The sequence below is a fragment of the Sorex araneus genome, chromosome 2 (assembly GCF_027595985.1).
Source record: "Sorex araneus isolate mSorAra2 chromosome 2, mSorAra2.pri, whole genome shotgun sequence".
Classification (NCBI taxonomy): Eukaryota; Metazoa; Chordata; class Mammalia; order Eulipotyphla; family Soricidae; genus Sorex; species Sorex araneus.
Window position 1 is genome coordinate 277348861 of NC_073303.1, and position 10096 is coordinate 277358956.

At 61.3% G+C, this 10096-nt stretch overlaps 1 protein-coding gene across 1 annotated transcript in view; it reads right to left on the reverse strand.

Moving 5' to 3' along the window:
• MRAS (muscle RAS oncogene homolog) overlaps nucleotides 1-9209 on the reverse strand; it is a 33712-nt gene extending 24503 nt beyond the window's left edge. The window contains exon 1 of the mRNA XM_055125743.1: nucleotides 9089-9209. The gene's annotated coding sequence lies outside the window, so the exon portion shown is untranslated. The remainder of the gene's footprint in view (nucleotides 1-9088) is intronic.
• Between the last annotated feature and the right edge of the window lie 887 nt (nucleotides 9210-10096).

Here is a 10096-nt window from a genome sequence, read left to right on the forward strand (position 1 = left end):
GAGTCTGGAGTAACCCCTGAGCATTGCCGGGTGTGACCCAAAAGAAAAAAAGGGGGGGGCAGTGGCTTCCTTTGTTGAAAAAAAAATGCATAGCACCTTACCCCACCGCAGAAAAATTTCTGCCTCTGTACTATCTCCCCTTCTTAGGTACTCTTTCTCCTTCTTAGTTACTTTCTCTCCCTCTTAGATACCATCTTTCCCTCTTAGACACTCTATCTCTCTCTCCCCCTCTTAGTCACTCTCTCTCTCCCCCTCTTAGATACTCTCTTTCCTTCTTAGATACTATCTCTCCTTTTTAGATACTATCTCATTCTTCTTAGTCCCTTTTTAGAGGTTCCTGGCAGAATGCAACAGCCTGTGGGGTGCAGGGGATGGGCAAACCAAGCATCGGGAAGCACAAAACCCACTTGCAGGGTGGCAGCCCACCCAAAGGCCGGGTGTCTGAGGGGAGACCTTCAGACATGCTGCTGGCAGGGGAGGGGGAGGGTCATCAATGATGGGTCATTTACAAAAAATATTTTTAAATGTTTTTTGATTTGGGGGCTATACTTGGCGATGCTCTGGGGTTACTTCTGGCTCTGAACTCAGGAATTACTCCTGGTGGTGCTCGGAGGTGGGGACTGTACGCGATGTTGGGAATTAAACCTGGGTTGGCTACACGCGGCAGAGAGTCTCTTGCCCGCACGCCTGGCTGTCTTCCCCGGGGCCCCTCGGAGGGGATGGGCTCCAGCTTCCCTCCCCGCCCCAAGCAGTGCTCCCGGTGGCCGAAGACCACCAGAACCTAGCTACAGCCATGCTGGAGGCCCCTCTCCACACATTCAGACAGGCCTCACACATGAAGGTACCGGCAGAGGAACCCAGTTGTGTGTAATCCCATCAACGGCCAACATCCAGAGACTTAAAAGCAAGCTTCCAGAAGCGGTATTTTATAACCTACTTCTCCCTCTGGGAGAAACTCGCAAGCTACTGAGAGTTTCCTGCCCACATGGGACAGCCTTGCAAGCTTCCCATGGTGTATTCATATGCCAAAGCCAGTAACAGGTGGGTCTCATTCCCCTGACCCTGAAAGAGCCTCCAATGCAGCATCAGCATCATTGGGAAGGCCGAGTGGAGAGAGGCTTCTAAAATCTCAGGGTTAGGATGAATGGAGAGGTTACTGAGACCGCTCGAGAAATTGATGATCAAGGGGATTTCGTGATTCATGGCTACACGCAAGGCATACGTCCTACCCACTGTACTATTGTTCCACCCCAATGGTCAAATTTTGAGGAAAAATCAATGCTAGGAGGCCATTGGGAAGAGCCTGTGGAAATAATGAAGAGCCCGCGGGGAGACTCCCTCCCCGTTCCCAAGGTGGGCGAGGGCAGAGCCCAGGGCAGCTGGGGGAGGGCAGGGCAGCTAGAGACGCCACCCTGCCTCCCAGAGGCCACCCAAGGTCACCTGGGGCCCACAGAGGGGGACAGAGACTGGGGCCTTCTGGCCTATGCCCTCCTCACTCCTGGGAGGATGAGGATGAGGTCTCGAGGTCCCCGTTTCTGTCGCCCCATGCCCACTTCCCGCTGCCTCCTTCCCCGCTGCCCACACCAACCCTTCGCAGAAAACAGCTTGGCGAGGCTCAGTAGAACCATTATTTTGTGCTGGTGCCCGGTGACGGGGCTCCAGCCACCCCCAGTTTGAGTCCCAGAAGAAAAACAAAGGTCGGTTTCTTTATTTTCATTTCCTCCACAAAAATCTCAAACCTACAGGAAACACCCAGCCAGCTCCAGATAAGTGGGCCGGGGCCCCGCTGTCCCCGAGAGGGGGTGTGGTGGCCAGGGAGTGTGGTGGCACGGCCAGGGGGGTGGGCTTCTGCCGGGCAGGCCAGCTCCCCTCGGGCCCAGCCGGGCACCGGGGCCCAACTTCTGGGCAGAAGGAGAAAGGTCGGGGCAGACGCGGGCCAGGGAGTGGCTCTGTGCCCCGAGATCAGGCCTGAGGAATGTGGGTGTGGAGGTGTGTGCGGAGACGGGTCTCACACAGATCGTTTTCAATCTCTGCCCTCCAGGCCTCGGACAGCCGCCCCACCCTTTCCCTCATCTCCGGTTACAAAAAAGCAGCCATTGAAAGAACTTGCGAGAAACTATTTTGGGGCAGCCGGGTACGAAAGGGGTACTGGCCAAGAAGGGTGGGCGGGCCCCACCCTGCTGGGTGTGAGGTGGGGGGATGCATTTCCAGCAAAGCCAGAACGTCAAGGTTGGTTGGGCTGGATGAACGCTGTATGGGGGCAGTTTCCAACGGGGCACCTTGGCATCGTAAAGGCGAAAAGGAAGAACCTAAATGGAATTAGAATTAACTTTTGGCTGTGGAAATCGCGCCAGGGGCAGGGAGCAAGGGCCTGATCCTGGCCGCACCCCCAAAGTGACAGCCCCTGTGAGGTGGTGGGCCTCCCTCCCTCCATCTGCTTGCGACCCCACACAGCTCCAGAGGCCAATGAAACTCTGACGTTTCTTCTAGAAACGTGATATCGCGGGGCTGCCCGGCAGAGAGGCCCCACGGCGCGTGATTTATAAACCAGAGCCTGTCTTTGAAAACGGACCTGGCCCTGCCGTTCCGGGGGGAACAGCCTCCACTGACCCTCCATTCATTGCAGCAAAGCCAAATTAAGAGGTGTGTGTTGGGCGGGGGGCGGGGGTGGGGGTGTGGAAGTGATTTGTTTTCCTTTTTTGGGGTTACATCCAGTGATGCTCAGGGGCAGGAATTACTCCTGACCAGGCTCGGGGACCATACGGGGATGCCGGGGATTGAACCCCGGTCAGTCACGTGCAGGGCAAACATCCTTCCTGCTGGACTCTTGCTCGGGCCCCAGACAGTGATTTCAAAATGAAGGGAGCAGGAGATAGTACGGTGCTTAGGGGACATGCTAGGCATGTGCCCAGCCAGGGTTCCACCCCCTGCTCACCGGGTGCCCCCTGAGTGCCCCTGGGGCGAGCCGGGTGCTCCCCTGCACTCAGGGCTCAAACAGCACCACATCTGTGGGCCCTGGGCAACTGCCACCCAGGTAGCCAAGAACCACTCAGTGGCACACGGGCCTCCTGGGCACCGTTTGGGAAACAAGGGTTTGGGAGCCCCTCTTCCCCCCCCTCCAAAAATATTAAAAGTGTTGTGTGCTGGAATGTGGCTCTGCATTCCTTGCTGTGGGGCCCTGGGTGCGAGCACTGCCCCAAACAGCCGGGCCTGCAAGCGCAGCGTGGAGATGTCCTTCTGTCTCACGAGACGGGCAGGGGCTTCAGAGCGGGTCTAACCACCTCCTGCTTACACCTCTGATCTTTCCCTCCTCAGACAAACCCCAACTTGCAGAAGTCCCCCAGGTCCCACTCGCACAGCTGTGGCACAGTCAGGGGGACGGAGGCATGGAGTCGGGCAGGCAGGAGTGTGGAGGGGGGGGTAAACCTTCAGGAAAACAGCTGAGGGGCTGCAGGTGGGGAAACACTCACCTCAGAGAGCACGTCTTTGCCTCCACTCAGGACTGGCTGCTACAAGAGCGTCCCATTGGGCTGGAGCGATAGTTCAGCGGTTAGGGCATTTACCTTGCACACAGCCGACCCAGGTTCGATTCCTACCACCCATTGTGGGACCCTGAGCACTGCTAGGTGCAGTTCTTAAGTGCAGAGCCAGGAATAACCCTTGAGCATCGCCAGGTGTGACCCAAAGAGCAGGAAAAAATAGAGTGCCCCATCTTTTTTTTGTAGAGCTTTTATTCTTTGAGTGGTGGGGGGGGGAACAGCCCACCCAGAGGGGCTCAGGGTTTCCTCCTAGCTCTGTGCTCAGCGATCACTCCTGGTGGGGACCCTATGGGGTGCCAGGGAGCGAGGTAAGCGTCCTACCACTCCTACCCACTGTCCTGGTCACTCGGGCCCTCTGCAGACTTTGAATAAAGTCGGTCAGGCGGCAGGAAGGAGGCAAGCGGGCAGGGCGGAGCCTGCCCATCAGAGAAGGCTCCGCTCCTGCACTCCTGTGTCTGGGGACCAGGAGCTGAGCCTTGCCAGCTGGGGGACAAGGCCGGGGCAGCAGGGCGAGGAAGGGGGGAGCTTTCCCCTGGTTCACAAGACCAAAGGGGACGCTGGCACAGGTGAACCCACGCCAGCAAGTAGCAGATGGCTCTCTTGTGACCGGACAGCTGCTGGGTACAGTGCTCTCATCCGGGGACGAAAGGGGGAAATCTGGCCTTTTCTCTTTTCCACACATCACGTCAATCATGGTCACCAGGCTGCTCGGCCACCCACCCTACTCACAATGTCCAGGACGGACTTTACTTATTTGTGTGTGTGGGTGGGTGTGTGTGGGTGGGGGGGAGTCACACTCAGTGATGCACAAGGGTTACTCTTGGCCCTGCACTCAGGAATTACTCCTGGTGATGCTCAGGGAACCGTATGGGATGCCGGGGATCAAACCCAGGTCAGCCGTGTGCAAGGCAAATGCCTTCTCTGCTGTACTAGCATGCTGACGACAACCAAACTATTTTGGTTTGGGGGCCTCCCCCGGCAGTGCTAAGGTTATCGAATAACTCGGGGCGCTGAAGCTACCAGAGGCTGGATGTGGGTACTTGGGGCAAGACTCCCAAAGGGGCGCGGGCTGGGGACAGGCTTGTGGGCTGAGGGCCACGGAATCCTTTCGGCCCTGTCCTGCCTCGAGGCCAGTGACTCGCCCCCACCAGGGCCACCATCCTCCTGGGCGGTGGATACCTGGGCTGTGTGTGACTGCCTTTACATTTCTTCTCTCTTTATTGGTTTTCAACATTGCCAAGTAGTGCAAGCACAGTGGGTTTGGGGGATGGCTGAGATGAATGAGACAGGGGTGCTCCTTCCCCCGCCTATACCTCCACTTTCCCAGCCGCCTGGGCTGCCTTGTGACATCCGGGGCCCTTGTGCCTTTGGGCCACTGCCCACCGGGCTCCATGTGGTTGAACCCAGGGATAGTCCCAAGCTCGGCAGGGTTCAGAGAGTGCCATGGGGGGCGCGGTCAGGCCTGGGGCTCCCCTTCCCTTGGGCTCTGACTTAAGCTCCCGGGGCCTCAGTTTCCACACCGGCCAACTTGCTCCTGACCCGAATGTAACCAGACTTAGGTATCACCGACCTTCTCACGGGGAGCCTGTCTTTCTCCCGACTCTGCGGGGCCAGAGAGTCCGTGGGTGGGTGCTTGCCCCGGTTTGAGCCCAGCGCCACCACACGCCTCATCCTCGAACCCTTGCACTGACCCGCCGGCACTGTGGACTGAGTTCCCTGGGTCTCCTGAGCACCGCTGAGAGGCTCACCCACACCCAAAGAGGAAAACCAAAGGGGCAGGACATGGTGCCAACTTTTCTGAAACATCAGCTTCATTTGTAACTCCTGGATGGAAGGCCGCTGTCTCTGTCCACTGTCTCGCCTCCGTCGCCGGGGTCCAGCTCTGGTGCTGGGGGATGGGAGCGGGCCAGGAGGGAGCCCCGGGAGAGGCTGTCGTTAAACTGCACCACCCCAAGGAGCAGCGGAAGGAGTCGATGCAACAGGGGCTGGAGGACGGAGCTGTTGGCGCAGACGGGCGCAGCGGGGAGAAAGGAAAGAACGTTGCAGGGATGGGTATCCCGGAGGCCAGGCTTGGCTGGGGGTGTCCGTCCTCAGTCTCTGAAAGGATCCAGGGTGCAGGAGGGACCCCCCTCCCCGCCAGGCCCACAGGGAGCTTCCTGGGGATCATTTCCATCAAGGGTTCCATCTATTACCGAACCTTTGCTGGCCTCATCTTGAGCCTAAATTCGTCTTTTTATTTTTATTTTTTTCTGGGAGAGGCGGGGGTTGGGGCCCTACTCCACTGGCTCAGGCGCAGAAAGAAAGGAAAGAAGGAAAAGGGGAGAATGGGTTGGAGTACCAGCTTGGTACGGGGGCCATCTGGGTTGGGACCCCAGCATGGCACAGCCCCCCTACCCCCAAGCATGCTGGAAAGTTCCCTCGAGCACAGAGCTAGGAGCAGCCCCCGGGCACAGCCAGGTGTGGCTCAAACACCAAAAACCAGCAAACAAATCCCTGCTTGATGTGAGGCCCTGATTCCCCACGGTTCCTGCAAGCCGGCACCGGGAAAGCTCCGGTCTGCGCCCCTCCACCGTCCTCCCACTGCTGAGAAATGAGCCTGCTGGGGTTTGAATCGAGCACCCCAGGGCCCATCCGCTTGCGCCCCTCTGGGATTTGGCTCTCTGCAGCTGCGTGAGCACTGGAACGCTCTTATTTCTGGGGCCCTTTCTGGCCCCCCCCCCCCACACACACTCTCGTCAATGTATTTCAGTCACAGATGGGCCCCCACAGCATGGAACCCACCCCGGAGGCCCAGAGCTGCAGAACTCAACTCCTGCCCTCTCCCGCGCCACCTACACAGCACCCCCAAATCCTGCCCTGGGCTCTCCGAGCTCATTAGCCCCCGATCTCTGGATGAGAACACGCCCCTCTGAGCGCCAGAAGGTCCCCTCAGCACCCAGCAGTGACCCTGTGAGCATCTGGCCCTCCAGCCATCAGCGTGTCCCACCTAGGGAAGCTGCCAAGAGGACTGAAGGACAATGACAGGGACATTAAGAAACCAAACACGCAGGGCGACGGCCAGGCCCCATCCACAGGGACGGCGACAGAAAAAATGGAGCAAAAGGCCTCTGAGGCTCTGGGCAGCTGGGCAGAGGGGCCGAGCCAAGGAGAGCTGGGGGCAGGGGCAGGGAAGCAGCCCTCCCTCCCCCTCCTCCAGCTACAGACCAGAGGTAGACCCAGCACTACACAGTCCCCTGAGCACCGTCAGGAGGGATTCCTGCCCTGAGCACTGCGTCCAGCAGAGTCCCCGAGCACTGCGGGGTATGGACCCCAAACAAACCCTTTGCACGCTGTCTGGCCCCTCAGCCTGCTTGGCTGCCTCTCCCAAGAACCTGCTAGATGAGGCACGAGCACTCCAGCCCTGTGCACGTGGAGCTCACGAGAGCTGACCGCACCTTCGGCTGGTTCTCTGGGTGACGGTATTGGCGTCCGATCGAGTCCCCAGATTCAATATTGTCGGGTCCTCAGCCAGGACCGACGGGGACATCAGAGCCCAGGGAAAATTCCTCCTCAAGTGTCGCTTCCCTGCACAGCTTCCGGGCAATGGGCACCTGTGGCTCTGCCCGTCCTCTGCCACAGACCAAGGGGACTAACTGCCCCCATGGCTGGCCCGAAGCCTGTCCCAACCCCGGCACACGGCCTCCAGGACTCAGCGCATAATCTGGATACCAAGAACATTCTAGAGCCAGTCTGTAGGGGGAGGAGGGCTGGTACAGGGGAGCCAGGGTGCAGGAACCACGAGGATCAGGCATTGCACTGGGCACTGCCCACCCCAGAGGGCCCATTTCCCGGCGACTCGCGCCCTGTCACTGGTCAACAGGCGCCCCGGGAACTGGTTCTGTCCATCAGAAGCCAGTGATCTTCCCTGTGGTTGGGGCGCGTAGCTCAGGAACCTGGCCACAGAACACTCTCCGCAGCTCGGCTCAGCTGGAAGCGTGAAATACCTAGGGTCCGAGCCGATAAAAGTGTACCTGTCACAAAAAGCACCTTCGATGGATGGACCCAAAAGGGGTGCAGGAAACCCAGAGCAAAGGCAGCTCTGGGAGATGTGCCCAGCCTCAGGGCGCCCCACTGCGGGGGGAGGGGCCATCTCCACACCCCTTCCTTCCATCCCGAGCCTGGCAGACCCCCCTACCCCCCCATCCCAATGGCTTCTGCCCTGGCAGAGGACAGATTCCAGCAGAAACCACAGCCAGGGGACACCAACTGCTGCCTGGGCAATGAGAACTGACCCCAGGGTGAAACCCCAGTGGCAGGGACAAGAGATGGACGGGAAACAGGGCCCGTTACCAAACCTCAGCGATGCAGCTAGGGCTCCGCGCCCCCACACCCCGAGAGGGAGGAAGGAGGGACTCCTAACTGTCTCTGCTCGAGTGCCCAGTCCCTGACACGTGTCAGTTATTAGCCCCACATGCACTTCAGCCAGCTGGTGCCCAGAAGCTGAGCGGGTACTCGAGGGCACCGGGCAAGGAGGAGCAGCAGCCACAGGGACAAAAGCTTGGTCTCTTCAACAGGACCCCCGCGGGCAAGTTACTGACCTTCTGAGTCGCAGTTCAGGGCAGGCCCCGGGGCTGTGGTGAATAACAAAACCTCTGGGCAGGGATACTTAGCACCCCCTCCCCCAGCAAGCGCACCCCAGTAGGCGGCAGGCTGTGGTTAGAGGTTGTTCCTGCAGGGGGTCCGGGCTCTAAGTCAGGTCTCCTTAGAACTCCCAGAAGCCACCGTGTCCAGCCCTGTTCTTACCCTGGGGTCAGGTCCCTGCAGAGTGTCCTGGAGGACAGAGCCCCACAGACGCCTCCTGCCCCGCCAACACACAGCCTGAGAGGTCCCAGGAGGGACGCAAGGGGAAAGAGGGGTCTGCACCAGGGATCCCGGGACGCCCCCCGCCACCCCCCCAGCCGTTTGGCTTTGTCCCCCCCCCACAGCGCGCATCTCAGTTCCTGCCACAGGGTCTCAAGGGCCGGCGGGTGCCGCGCTTCCAGCGACCTGCGGGGTCCCTGGGGGTGCTGTGCTCGGCGTGCGGACCACACCGGGCCGGGGTGGGGGGTCTCGGTTGGCGCCCCGACCTTCCCCGCGGCCCCCTCGCGCGCCCCGCGGCCCTCAATGAATGAGCCCGGTGTCCCCGGGCGTGGAGCGGGCCTGCGGCGCCGGCTGCTTCTCATTACTCAGACGGACGTGACAACTCCCCGGCGGATCCCTGCACCCCCCAAACGCCATTTTAAAGGGGGGGTGGGCAGAACCCTGGCCCCGAGTCCCGCCGTCCAGCTCAGGAACCCCGGCGCGGTGGTCGCGGAGTAGAGGGGGGGGGGCACGGAGCCTCCGCAGGGGGCGTCCACCGCGGCCCGCTCCCCGCCCGCAGACCGTTACCCGGGGGCCTGCGGGCAGCCCCGGGGGTCCCCCCGGGGGCGGCCACATCTCCCCCGGCGGAACAAAGCGCGGGCCGGGCCGGGGGGCGGCGCGCCGGGCTCCCCCTCCCCGCCTCCCCCAGCCGCGGGCCCGCGATCACTCACCCGCTCGGCTCGCGCCCCCAGGCCGCCTCCTCCCCTCCGCCGCCCGGGAGGAGGCAGCGCCGCGCCCGCCGGCCCCGGGCAGACTGAGGCTCGCGCGCGCCGGGCCCGCGGCCGCCCCGCCCCGCCGCCTCCTTAAAGCGCCCGCGCCGCGCCTGCCCGCTCCCGCTCCCTCCCCCGGGCCCCCGCCCCGGGACCCCCGCGTGCCCCCACCGCGCCCCCTCCGGGCCCCGAGGCTCAGCCCCGGCCGGCCCCAGGCAGGACCCGGGCTGGGAATGCGCGCCCGCCTCTCCAGGAGCCCGGCCGCCCGGCCTGCAGATTCCCCCTGCGGGCCACCTCCGGGGGCCACCCTCGGCCACCTTCCTTGCGGTCCCTTTAGGTGCCCCCTCCCCCCATAAGCGGTTCCTCTGAGACTCAGTCTCCGCGGTGCTACCCGCAGGCCTTCTGGGTGCATCATTCCTGGGCCCTGAGTTTGTCCCGATTGGGGGTGGGGAGGGGAGGGGGGACAGGGGTCACCGCTCCAGCTCACAGCCCAGCAGATCCCACCTTTGAAAGCGTACAGTTCCGCGGTTTTAAAATAGATTCGCCAGGTTGTGCAACTCTCCAGTACCAGGACGTTTCCTAACGTCTTCCAAATACCGAAATCCCGTCGCTGTCAGCAGCTCTCTTCTCTCCAGGACACAACCCCTGAGTACCACTGTGTCCGGGGTCCCGCGCGGGGTTGTCCGCCCGGCGTCTCCTCCCAGTGAAAGGAGAACCGCACCTTTGGGGATCAGCTGTTGTGGGCTTAGGTCCCTCCTGCTGCAGCTCTGCAGCTCCTCCTGTTCCTGCCCGCCTAGTGTTCCCTCCGAGCATGCCAGGCTTTGTTTGGGCGCATTTCGAGGGGATTACAAAGATTAAGATCACTGCTCTGGGTGTCCATGCGGGTCTCACGTGGTCAGGCCAGTTGTGTCTGGGCTATGGACCTAGGAGTCAAGCCCCTTGTGCAGTGTTGACTGACGTCCTGGTGAC